Raw genomic sequence first — 12852 nt, forward strand, 5'->3', positions numbered from 1 at the left:
AAGAGACACACAGCCTAGATCATGCCATAAATAATGTGGGGGGGGAGTTTATACTTGGGACCTCTAGCAGCAAACACACTACCCTGAGAAACTACCTGCTGTCTAACCTGGCTCCTGCCTAGCAGTTAATTCACAAATCTGTGGGACAGGACCCTACTACATTCCATGTCTTTTGCAGCTTGGCATCCTGAGTTCTTGAGGGTATGAATTGAAATTGGAGTTTGCAAATCATAGTTGCATAACTGGACCATACTATACTTGTAAGCACTTAAATCCATTGCAGGTAACTTGGGCATTCTAGTACCATCTAAGACAGAGTTGGTGATCACTAGGCTCAAATGTATTAAAGTGTTAGCAATCGCTCGTTTTAAATATAGCAGGACAGTACTCCAGTACCCATCTGTTTAGATGAATGTAGAAAAAATGTAGAGGTAGTTAATCCTTCTAAATATTTCATTTCTCATGAGAACAGTCAAGTCCCATCAGAACGTATAGTCACTTGGCCCTTGTGGATAGGTAATACCTTTAGACATAAACAAAAGTCATGCAAGCTTTGCCTCACATTTCATAGGTGCTTTCCTCATAATGAAAAGGCACCTCTGCTCCTAAATATACTGTGAACTCATTTCAAAGATGTGGGGTCCTAACCTATCCTCAACTTGACTCCTTCATCCATCTGGCTCCTGGAAAGTGAAACGCTCCCTGCTTTACCACAGCCTGTCTAACCTAAGTATCTCTGTTTATTCCAACCCATGTCTGTCATACATGTTGCTTTGCCATTCATAGTAGCCAGGAACTAGAAACCTCTGCCATTTACTGTCAAGCAGGGGCTCTTCACTACCTACCTCTCTGTACATACATTAGTCAGTTGAATCAGTGTTGGCCCTTGGCAGGTTCTTCTCGGCTGTTGCCTTAATATGGTTCCTAAAGAGTGATTGTCGTGGACTTCAAATCCCTGCATCACTCCAGTCAGGAGAATGCTTTGAACCCCTTAAATGCTAAGGGCACATAAGTTTGTCCTGATTTCCCATAAGAAATCAGTGAAGGCTCCTCCCACCCCAGCACTTAAGACCTAACTAGAGCTACCTGAAACAGTTTCCCACCGGGCACGTATACTTTGAGGCAGTCAAACAGCCATCCATGGCCGCATTACATGAGAACCTGCAGTACATACTCCTACGTCCCATCCCCTTTCCTCCATACTGTATATGTGTCCCGGTACCATTGTGCCTAACAAAAAATGTAATTTCCTCTTTAAATTTGAAGAGCGCTAGTGTGCAGTTTTGGGCATACCCATACCCTGCTGGCCCCGCCCACCGCCCCCTCACCTAAGTGCTATTTTCCATTCAGACGTGATCGGACCTGCCTCACGTTAGTACATGTGTTTTTTCCTTTTTCTCTGGCCTCCAGTGCCTCGCTCCCTGTCATATGTCAGCTCCATGCAGGTTCTCCAGGTGCGCATCCTGCGACAGATCCTTTTCAGCTTCAGACCCTCATTCGCTCTGCTTAGAGTGTCTGGTGGCTAATCATCAGTGGGATTCTTGCGCGGTGTGTGACACACTTTCACTGAGGTCACTCAAGGACCGTCTATCAAGGTGGAGGTAAATCTTCTCACGATCCCCGCCTGAGCACCTCAAGGCCTTCACACGACGAAAATCAAAGAAACCGGTAAGTCACATTTTTTTCTTCACCACTTCAGCATGGAGACTCCTTCCCAGGAAGCTCTTCAGCTGAGAGGGGTACTACAGACTCTCACACCAGCATTAGGTCTGAGGCCCTTAAGGCTACCTGTGCATGTACTGAGGGGTCGTCTAACTCTACAAGGACATTCACAGAGGGGCCTAATGGTCCTCCTACTGGACGCCAGTCCAAGAGGCTTCATAGCTCTGCTACCGGGCTTATGCCTGAGGGGGCACCAGTATGCAAAATGACTTCCATTCCTGAAAGCAATAATCCTCCCGGAGCTACATCTGAGGTCATTCACATTACCAGGAAACATGATGAGCGCAATAAGGAGCCTCTTGGTCTGGGCTCTGCACCAAGAAACCATCCTCATTGTACCCCAATTAGACCTTGCCCAGCTATATCAGCTAAACAAGTCGACACATCAGAGCATATGTCGAAAGAAGATTCACAATATTCAGTGGGTTCTTCCCCCTTAGAGTGGGCCTCACAGCCAGGCAGACGCTCACCACTGACGACACTGTCAGGCTATGGGGATTCCGCAACAAGAGGTGAATCGCATCAAACTCAGTCGCTGTGGTGTACTTCATATCCCTTACCTTCGAGAAATGTAACAGAGCCTCCTGGGTAGCATGCCAGACATGTCTCAGAGAGGCCTTCCACCACTTACAACCCAATGGCGGCTGCTGCTGCTTCACAGAGACAATCCTCATCTCACGGAGCATGTGAAGAATGGTTCTTCGACCATGTTGTGTTGCTTATGAGATTACAACAAATGACTGGCATTCTGAAGAATTTAATTAGGTAAGTGTTACCAAGGGTTTTAACCTCGTGGCCTCCACCAGAGCTGCAGATATCTGCTCTGATGCCAGCACCTCCTCCACCACCTTTTCCTCCTCCTCCTCCACAACCACCTCCACCGCCTGCACCACCACCTCCACTTCTGGTACAGGTTAATTTTCCACCAACACAGGCGGTTTCTAGTGCGATACGGGGTCTGGAACCGCCTACACAGCCACTTGACATGATTCAGAATGTGACTTTGTGGTCTGGTATCCATGAGGGAAGGTCTCCCCACAAAGACACAAATGATGACGAAGAGGAAGATTCATCATGTTCGGCAAAAGTCTTTCATGATTGCTTGGGTGGACTGGCGGAATTCCTAAGAGTACCAATACCATACCAGGAGCAACAGGAAGCAGGTGTTTTATTGGAGGTTTTAGCTTTACAACACACTAACCGCTCTCAAATACCTTTGCAAAAAGATATACTGGCGGTTGTGAAAAAATGGTGGCTTACTCCATGCACAAACGCCTTGAAGCCAGGTTCAGGCAATTGGAAGGTGAATCGGTTCTGTTGGCTTCTCATCCCCATCCACATTCATCAGTGTTAGCCGCTGCATCCCTATATTCAAAGCCTTTCACAGGGTCAGACTCGTCCGCAGCATCTGCATCGTCTTGTTTACCCAGAGAGGTCAAGCTTTTGGAATCCTTTGGTAAAAAGGTGTACCTAAATTTGGGTTTACACGTCAGACAAGCAAATGCTGATGCATTACTTACTGCAGCAAACCAATAATTATGGAGAAAGATCAGGGATGTTCTACCTGACCTGCCAATAGAACATCAAGTGGCCTTTAAAGTAGGTTTAACCGAAGCAAAAATAATTGCTAGAAGCTTCTGTATCTCACATTGATACAGCTAGCAGAGCCAAGTGTGTGGCAACGGATATGAGAAGGTCGACATGGATGCGCGCCTCTAATTTTAAAGCAGAGGTGCAGGACAGAATCTCAGACCTTCCTTTTGAGGTAACAGACCTTTTTCATGCTTCTACAGATGAGGAATCAACAAAATAAAAGACAAGCACACAGATGGCAAAATAATTGGTGATCTTGTCTAAACCTGTGCCAAAGCAGTTTTTCAAGTGCACAACCAAGATCCGAACATTGGCAGGCTTTAAATGATCTCAGGAGAGCCAGGCAACCTGACAGGTCACCATATACACACCGTAGGAAACAGCATCCAGCAACAAAAGTGTTTTTCTCGTCCCCCATCCTCGTGACAACCTTCAGATCCAAATAAACAATGAGGCCAGCGTCCGGGCCCACGATACCCCAGTTAGGGGCAGACAAGCCTGGCATGTGCCAGTATAGTGTAATCTCTTACAAGACAAGTGGCTCAGATTAGTCACTTACATGGGTTGTAGACTCCCTCTTCTAACCCCCCTCCTTCAACACCTCCCCTCCCACAAATAGGTTGATTAGCGCTTCTCAGAGAAATAATCAAGCTGGCTCAAGATCAGGCAGTGGAAAAAGTCCCACAAGCGGAGGAGGGTCTGGACTACTATGCAAGCATTTTTGTGTTTCACAAAAAAAACAGACAGGTCTGTGCGTAGTCCTGGATCTATCATACCTCAACCTTTCCCTTCCTGTAGGAAAGTTCAAGATGGTGACGACAGCGCATATAGCCAAGGCTCTCTGTAAGGGAGAATGAATGTGCTCTCTGGACCAGAATGACGCCTATCTGCATGTCCCCATTAGACACCCACACATGTAAACGCCACGCCCTACAGTGATGGGTCAGCTTTTGGAGTACAGAGTACTTCCATTTGGACTAAACTCTTCCCCACAAGTTTTCACAAAAATTATGAATTCCATTGCTGTAGTTCTCAGAATGGAGGGTTATCACATATATCCCTACTTAGACCCCTGGCTAATTTGAACCAGTTCACCAGAGAATGCGATGGTCTCCTGTCATAGGCTGGTGCAAATACTCTTCGACCTGGGGTTCTCGATCAACCTCAAGAAGTCAGAGTTAGCACCATCACAGAACGTAGTGTTTCTGGGGATAAGTCGGAACACAAAGTCACAGAGAGAATGTTCCCTACCTACGAAAGATCCAGAGATATTGTATCAGCGGTCAATCACTTTCTTGTGAGACACTCTACGTCAGCGTGGTGGTATTAGCACATATTAGGGCTCCTAGCTTCTTGCATTCTAACAGTACCTCTAGCCAAACTCAAGATGAGATCACGCCAAATGCACTTATCGAGTTTGTGAGACAAGGAAACAGTAAATCAATCTGACAAAATTTCGATCCCTTCCTCTTTAGAACAATAACTCTTGTGGTGGAAACAGGAGTCCAGTGTCATGAAGGGGACTCCTTTTCGCCAAGCCCCTCATTCAGTAACGATTACCACAGATTCTTCCATGGAAGAGTCGGGTTCCACCTTCATCGACTTTACTATTCACAGGAAATGGAGTCTGCAGGAAATGTACCACATACATTATCTGGAACTAACAGCTTTTGCTCGAGAGTTAAAAGCGTACCAGTTTATCATAAGGAACAAGACGGTCCTCATCAGAATGGGCAGTTCCACTGAAATGTAGTATGTCAACAAGCAAGGTGGGGCACAGTATCCAGCTCTTTGCAAATTCACAGTGAAGATATGCAATTGGGCTGTGAATCAGGGCATTCAGCTCAAAACTGTTCCAGGGGAACAGAACATAGAAGCAGACAGGCTCTGCAGGCTGTAATCCACCTAAGACAAATGGGAACTGAACCACATAGCTCTCAGCACGATGTTCATTTCTTGGGGACATCCAAATGTGGACCTTTTCACATCACAGGAAAACACCAATTGTCCTCTACACAGGTGAAGGCATGAGATCTCTGGGGGATGCTTTCCAGATCCTGTGGGATGGGCTTTGGCGTTATGCATTTCCCCAACTCCATAAATTCAAAGAATCCTTCACAAGCTCAAGGACTCAATGAATGGCCAATCAGAGTGTGGTACTCGGATCTCTTACATCTAGCTCAGAAAAAGCCCATTCAGTTATAGTCAGAGCAACTTCACCTATTAACACAACAGAGTGGAACAGTGATACACCCGGCTCCGGACAAGTTAGCGCTCAGGGCATGATTCCTGAAGAATTAACTCTGGGATTCTTAGATATTTCACAACAGAATGTACAGATAATTCAAAATACTTGAAATAATCTACCACATGCCAATATAACAGTAAATGGTCAAGGTTCTGCTATTGGGACAAGGATAACAATGTCAACCCATTGCAATGCTCTCTTGATCATCTATTATCCTTTTCAACAGATCCTCCTCAGTCAGGGCTACACGTGGCTACATGTTGAGCAAATGTAGCTGCCATCTGTGCATATAGGAATTCAGATTCATAGCTCTTGCTATCATCTGCTAACCCTATAATCAAGAGTAATTTACAAGAGATTACCAGGATGTATCCCCCTATTTCAAGCCCTCTTCCAGTGTGGGACTTGAATATAATTCTGGCGGCACTGGCTCATAAACCTCTTGAGTCAACAGTATCCATTGCCATTAAGCTAGTCACGTGGAAAACCACTATTGATGATATAAAACAAATTGATGTTGTGGCTTCTTTTCCTTTGTAATTTCTGATGTGTCGCGTCACACTGAGTTGTGGTTTAAAAAGCCACTCAAAACCACTTGAATTGGTAAACAGTATGAAGATTACTCAGAAACGAGACTGCGCCAAATTAGTAGTTGAAAAACCAGTTGTTGGTTGTATTTAAACGATTGCCCTTGCTTATGACACGTGCTTCGGCATTAGAACAAGCCTTTGTCAAATCGGGGCTTTGTTGGCACTATTTTGTTATCAAATTCACAAAACCATAGTTACAAAAACATTGTTTGGATTCCACATTTTTGTAATCGGATCATTTCAAAACAAAACAGAAATGAGTTTTAGATATCATGTCACAGAGAAAAGGGATGGGGGAAAGGGGTGGATTCAAGGGTTCAGTAAAAAGAAAATTATTTTCAATTATATTCATTGACAACATAACATTAAACATAGACCAATGTGTACCACATATTAGAAAAAACGTTTTTTGAAATGCACAGAGGTTAGATAGAGAAGAAACAATAAACAATAAACATAAGTGTAGACGAAATAAAGTAAAATAATAAAGAGACAAAAAGATATAAACAGAGTTAGTTTTAGGGTATTGGAATATGGGTTTTATTTGTGTCAACCCATTAATTCACTAATCTCAAATCATACGGATCAAATGTGGTTACCTTAATAGATTCCTGTTCCCTATTGGGGAGATTCGGGTGAGTTTCAAACGGGCGATGGGTTGCATATTGATGATATCTGCTCACAGAGTCAGTGAAATTCAGGCATTTGCGGCAAAGGAGCCATACACAGTATTCCATAGGGACAAAGTGGTTCTGAGAACCCACCCTGATTTCCTTCCTAAGGTTACATCAGCCTTCCACCTCAACCAGTACTTCCAACCTTGTATCCAAATCCCACATCTGAGGCTGACAAAGTTCTGTATTTCCTAGACATGCGGGAGCATTACAATTTTACTTGGATAGAACCAAACATTTATCAGAAATTCAGAAGCTTGTTTGTCACCTTTGGTGGTTCCTCTCCAGGTCACAAGCATCCATAGCCAGATGGAGTGTAGCAGCAACTTCAGAATCCCACAAATTGCAGGTTAAACAACCACCATCAAGAATGCGTGCACATGCTGTCACGGCTATGGCCACAGCTGGCGTTCCAAAGACAAGTGCTGTGGGACATCATAAGTTGGGCTGCCACATCAGCCTTTTGTAAACATTACTGCCTAACACAAGTGTGAGGTCAGATGCAGCGTTAACTACCTGTTCACCAATAGCTCATAATAAATTGGTCCTCCTCCCTGAGAAATAGTGCATTGGAATCGCCCATACAATATGGAGGAAAGGGGTATGGGATGCAGGAGCAATAAAAAGTTACTCACAGTTGTGACTGAAGTACTCCTAGTTCATTGTCCTCTTTCCTCCATACGACCCATCACCATCCCCCTAAATAAAATATCTAGCAGACTGGTCCATATCGGATGTGTTGCTACAGAGGGGACTAACGTGAGGCACCAGTGGGTGGGGCCAGCAGGGTGTGGCTACGCCCGCGGCAGCTCCCTAGCATGCTTCAGATTTAAAGGGGAAATCACATTTTTTGCGAGGTAAAATGGCACTGCTCCCGTCCTCGTACGTTGATGCGCATACAGTATGGAGGAAAGCGGACTATGAACTAGGAGTACTTGGGTCACTACTGTGAGTGACTTTTTATTTCTCCAAGATCCTATCACATTCTTCAAAACTCTCCTAGGTGGCTCAATCTTTTGCTGTAACTAGGAACAAGGGGAGATTTCTCCACACTGGCTACATTATACTACTTTATGGTCATGGTGCCAATCAGAATAGCTGGATTTCACCAAGGCACCTCCTAAATCCAGCACAAAGGGGGACCCTGTATGGTGTCTGCATTTAGTAATAGGCAAGTAGGCATCATAAAATCAAGGGAGAGATGAAAAAGATATCTGGGCAGGGCTTCAATGGGCCACGGTTGATCTGTGGCGCGCAGCTAAAGTAAGGTCATTGAAATAAAACCTCAAATGCTTCATAAACTGTATTTAACTCCAAAAAAAGAAACCAATTAAGCACTCAAAAGTGCTTGCACAGTTAATCTCTTGACACTGAGTTAGTAAATGCTCCCTGGGAATGGCCATATGGTACAGTGGTTCTGGAAAGCAGTGGCTGGGTTGTTAAAAGGCATCATTGGTCTAGCTTCTGCTCCTGTCATTGCTGGGCCCATTCAATGGCGTCTAAAGTCAGCAGAAGAATCCTTTGCCTGGTGCCAGGAGGCAGATCGCTATGAACGGCATCACGATTTTGCCACAGAAAGTAAACACTGGTTTGCCAACCTAGCCAATTGCAATGCAATGGAAAGCACATCTGGAGATGTGGTGATCCGCATCCAGAAACCCACATGCATGTCCCCAGAGTTCGGCAACTACAATGGATAGGGGCATGAAAGCGCAGGTGAAACCTTTACACTTTGACGATGGATAGAAATGGCTGTCCATATTATTACAGGAAGATGATGGCTCTGTTTGTATTCATAGTTTTGATTTAAGGAACTCAGTGACTGCTGTTGCGACTATAATGTGATAAACAAAGTAAAACCTACAGTACTTGGCACTGCTTCACAAAATGCTGCCCTGAACTTGAATTAAATGGTCGTATACCATCTCTATCACTTACCACATCGTTTAAACCAGTAAAACCGAACGATGCCAAATATTTCTCCTTACAGCTCTCGAAAGAAATTAAAGGGTTACCCCGGAAAAATCATAAATACAAACCAAGACGTAATGGGAAATGAAACCGTTTCATACTAAGAATGGGAAAGAGACAGGACACCCCCAGTCCCCCATGTATACCTTAGCAGAAACCTATCCCAGAGCAAAGCATAAGGAATTGCTGGTAGAAATACTGTAGGAATGTCAGATCCAATTCCCAGCTGATGCCGGAACCAATGAGCAGTGTAAATGGAGGCCCTCCGATAAGCCACAAGCAGAACCTTTTCTCCAGCAAATCAAATGAATTGCATTTGTTTGGTGTGAGGGCCGACTACAGTTGGTTTCCCAGTGTGGTTACAGATGTGTACACAAAATCTGGAGATGAACAGAATCACAACATAATTGGGGAGATGGTGTCTGACAGAGCGGAATTGCAGTGACCACTATAACAGAATCTTTAAGTCGAGATAAGCTGAGCTCCATTACGGTTTCCAAGTTTGGCCCAACAGTAGTAGACCCCTCTTGCTGCTGTACAAAAAGATTCCTCCTCTAGTTCCTGAATGAGTGTCCTCTCCAGATCCTTTGCTGTGGATCAGCCTTCCAGTATCCTAGCTGCTCTTCCCCTGGGAACTTGCAATGTGCTGTCACACAAGAACTCCAGCCCTTTGTAGAGTCTGTTTCCTTGACCCATTTTAGATGGGTCTCAGCCCAGGAATGACAGCGAGTCTGTGTTAAATCCGTTCTGGTGTCTTCACTTTGATTTTATTCGACCTTTCAGCGCCCTTCTACACTGTCCATGATTGGGTTGCTCCGGCCACTGGGCAGGATATGATTGGTTGGAAACATGCTTCCGTTGCTAGGCCTCTTCCTGCGTGGACCAATGCAAGCGGTGGCCCTCCCTTCACCCACCTGAATGCTATGTAAGCTTCAATTTGGTCTTCAGAGCTGTCGCCAGTACTGCCAAATGTATTGATTGACCCCCGACTGCACAGGTGGCCTTCTTCTGCTTCACATTTGACATCTTCTTTGATGACAGCCAAATGCCGATGCAGCACAGAGGTGACCTGGTGGCCTCCATATGGAGACTCTCCAACTCCGGGATTTCAGGTGAACGGTCCCAAAGTATCCCTAGAAGGGCTAATGATGAACGTGTTTCTGATTGGTGGCAGGGATGACCCTTGATATATGGTCATTACATCTGGGCCCTTACCCTGTTACGGGGTAACGGCTAAAACATTGATTTGTATTCTGATAAGAAAATGTCACTGGCAGTGGCATGGCAGTCCTAAAAAGGTAAGTGGAAGCTTTGGTCAACCAAGCTTTAATCCTTAAACGCAGATTCTGTGCCTATTCGCTGAAACCAGTGCTGGACTTCTACAAAGCCAAGGTGGTTCCTGCACTCACATACGGTTTGGAGGCCTTGCTATCTACCCGGTGCCAGCTGTGGCCATTACTAGAAGGGAAGTTCTGAAAGCACGTCCTTGGTCTGCCAAAATCAATTCCGATCTAAATTATGAGAAGAGAGCTCGGCCTTATATCACTTCGGGCATCTGTGGACTGGAAATCACTGTACTTTTTCGGGAAATTCACTGTATGGCCAGCCAACCTGTGGCGTTTGGTTTAGAAACTGCCTGAGCCTGCCTTTTGTTTCCAAATGATCCATGATGAACTAGCCAAGGGAGACAACCTATTAGGCTCACGCTGGGAAAGTTTGTGTAGAAAGCTCTTAGAATCAACAGACACCTCAACATAAGAGCGGATGACTAACCCGGATGAAACTTAGATGAAGCTGGACAAAGGCAAACTAGCACTTCTCCTCCTCCTAGACTTGTCCGATGCCTTCGACCTCGTCAACCATGACATCCTAGGAATTCAACTAAAAAACAATGCCCATTTATCAACACAAGCCATTGCATGGGTCACCTCCTTCCTCAAAGGAAGACTAATGAGAGTCTTCTCTGACTCAGCAATCACCACCCTCACAACCATTCACTGTGGTGTACCACAGGGATCCTGCACCACCCCCACTCTGTATAATATCTTCACCCTGCCCCTTTTCAATGACCTTGCTCATCGTGACATAGCATATACAAACTATGCCGATGACACTCAAGTCCTACTCCCACTCTCTGGGAACTATGACCAAGACGCAGCAGCGCTAACCAAGATATACACAGCTATTCAGACCTGGATGGCAGCCAACGGACTCTGCCTAAATGGGGGAAAAAATAAAATCCAAATAGTAGGCACTAAAGAGACACTCAACAAACTCCCCACCGCGTACAAAAGCTTCTGCATCGACAACTCCACCATTACAGTCTCAATGGCAGTGAAAACATTGGGAGTCTACCTCGACTCCTCCCTATCCATGTCTCAACAGGTCAGTGCGTTAACCTCTTCTGCTGCCCTCACCACAAAGATTATCAATGCAATCAAACCATTCCTCTCCGCAAATAACTGCCTATCCATTGCCAGAGCTACAGTCGGCATCAAAATTGATTACTGCAACGCCCCTTTGCTAGGCACATCCATATAAAACCTCAATAAACTCCAAGTCACCCAGAACAATGCGCTTAGAGCAGCTTTGAGCATTCCCAAAAGAGCACATCTATCACAGGCCAGGAAAGAAGCACACTGGCTACCAGTCAGAGAACACATCCTTTTCAAAACTATGGCCATCACCCACCGATGCCTCTCCTCTGACACCCCACGTACCTCTCAGATAGGATCACGGCTCACACATCCAACCACCCCACCAGACCCCACCTGACCAACCAAATCTATGTACCCACCTTCAAAAGAATGAAAGCGGAAGGCTCCAGCTTTCAATACCTGGCTCCGAAAAATTGGAATGCCCTGCTCACTGCACTAAGAATTGAAAAATCCTACACTGTCTTCCGCAAACTCTTGAAAACGAACCTGTTCACATGAATATTTCACTGCTCCTCCAGTTTATCATGCATGTCATTCGCTCCATGCCATATAATCATTTATCAGTGTATTATGTATCATCTTCACATGTATTCTGACCAAGCCAGTAACCAGTAACAGCGCCACGATTCCCCAGGTCCGTTGTGCGCTTTATAAATTCAAATAAATTAAAAAAATTAAAAAAGCTGCAGGGAAAAAACTGGATAGTCACTGGGGAAGAAGCAAATACATACAAACTCCATAAACAGCTGGAGCACAAAGTAAGAGCGTATGGTGAGATGCTGGACTACTTAAAGAGATTCCCAGGTCTGGTGTACAGAAACCATCTGATGTGAATCAGATTCAACCTCCTGCCGACTATGGAAATCAGCGCGCAAGTTGTTCAAAGGGCAACTATATTGCCCCGACCTGTAGGTTCTGTAAGTCAGTCTCATCATCTGAAACGCTAAAACATCTTGCCTCAACATGCCATGCTCTAACAGAGCTGAGATCGAAACACCTGGCCAAGCACATCACAAACGTAAAGTCCCTATCTGCAGCGGAATGGTGGTCGATGGCGCTGACAGGTGACCGCCTGGGTCTCACTATCGATATGGTTGACTTTATTACACAGTGCCTAGATGTGAAGGGCCATGCATGTTGAAGCTTTATCAATTCGGAGGAGGCGAGGTTGGTTGGTGGGAATGTAAAGCCCACCACTAGGTGAACGAGGGGTGGTGTCGTATCTGTTCCTGCTTTGACTGGGATAAGAGTTGAAAGTAATTTCTTGTGTAAGCAAAGGTGTTTTGTTAAAAGTACTGGATCTTAAAGTGTTTGCTAAAAGTTTTGTAATAAACTAAATTTGCAATAAAAATAAAAAATGTAAAAATACAAATGTCACTGGCAGTGCTTTTTAACATAGATTTAAATGGCTGTTTCTCTTCATAAAGGTATTAAAAACAGGCTTTCCATTTCGTACCACATGACCTTAAAAACACTTCAATGTTTGATCTTGTGTCCTCACAACTTCATAAAAGTCAACGTCTTGACACACTTCATATGCGTTCCGCAAGCGCCGCGCGGTCTGGCACTGCAAGTCCTATTGAGTTTAAGGACTTGGGCATTTGTTCATAAGGCCT

General features: G+C 44.9%; 1 protein-coding gene across 4 annotated transcripts in view; it reads left to right on the top strand.

Moving 5' to 3' along the window:
- The window catches only part of NOD2 (nucleotide binding oligomerization domain containing 2), a 561668-nt gene that overhangs the window by 465578 nt on the left and 83238 nt on the right, over positions 1-12852 (top strand). The gene's annotated exons all lie outside the window — the stretch shown is intronic.

This window comes from Ambystoma mexicanum, chromosome 1q (genome assembly GCF_040938575.1).
Source record: "Ambystoma mexicanum isolate Mex_15411 chromosome 1q, UKY_AmexF1_1, whole genome shotgun sequence".
NCBI lineage: Eukaryota > Metazoa > Chordata > Amphibia > Caudata > Ambystomatidae > Ambystoma > Ambystoma mexicanum.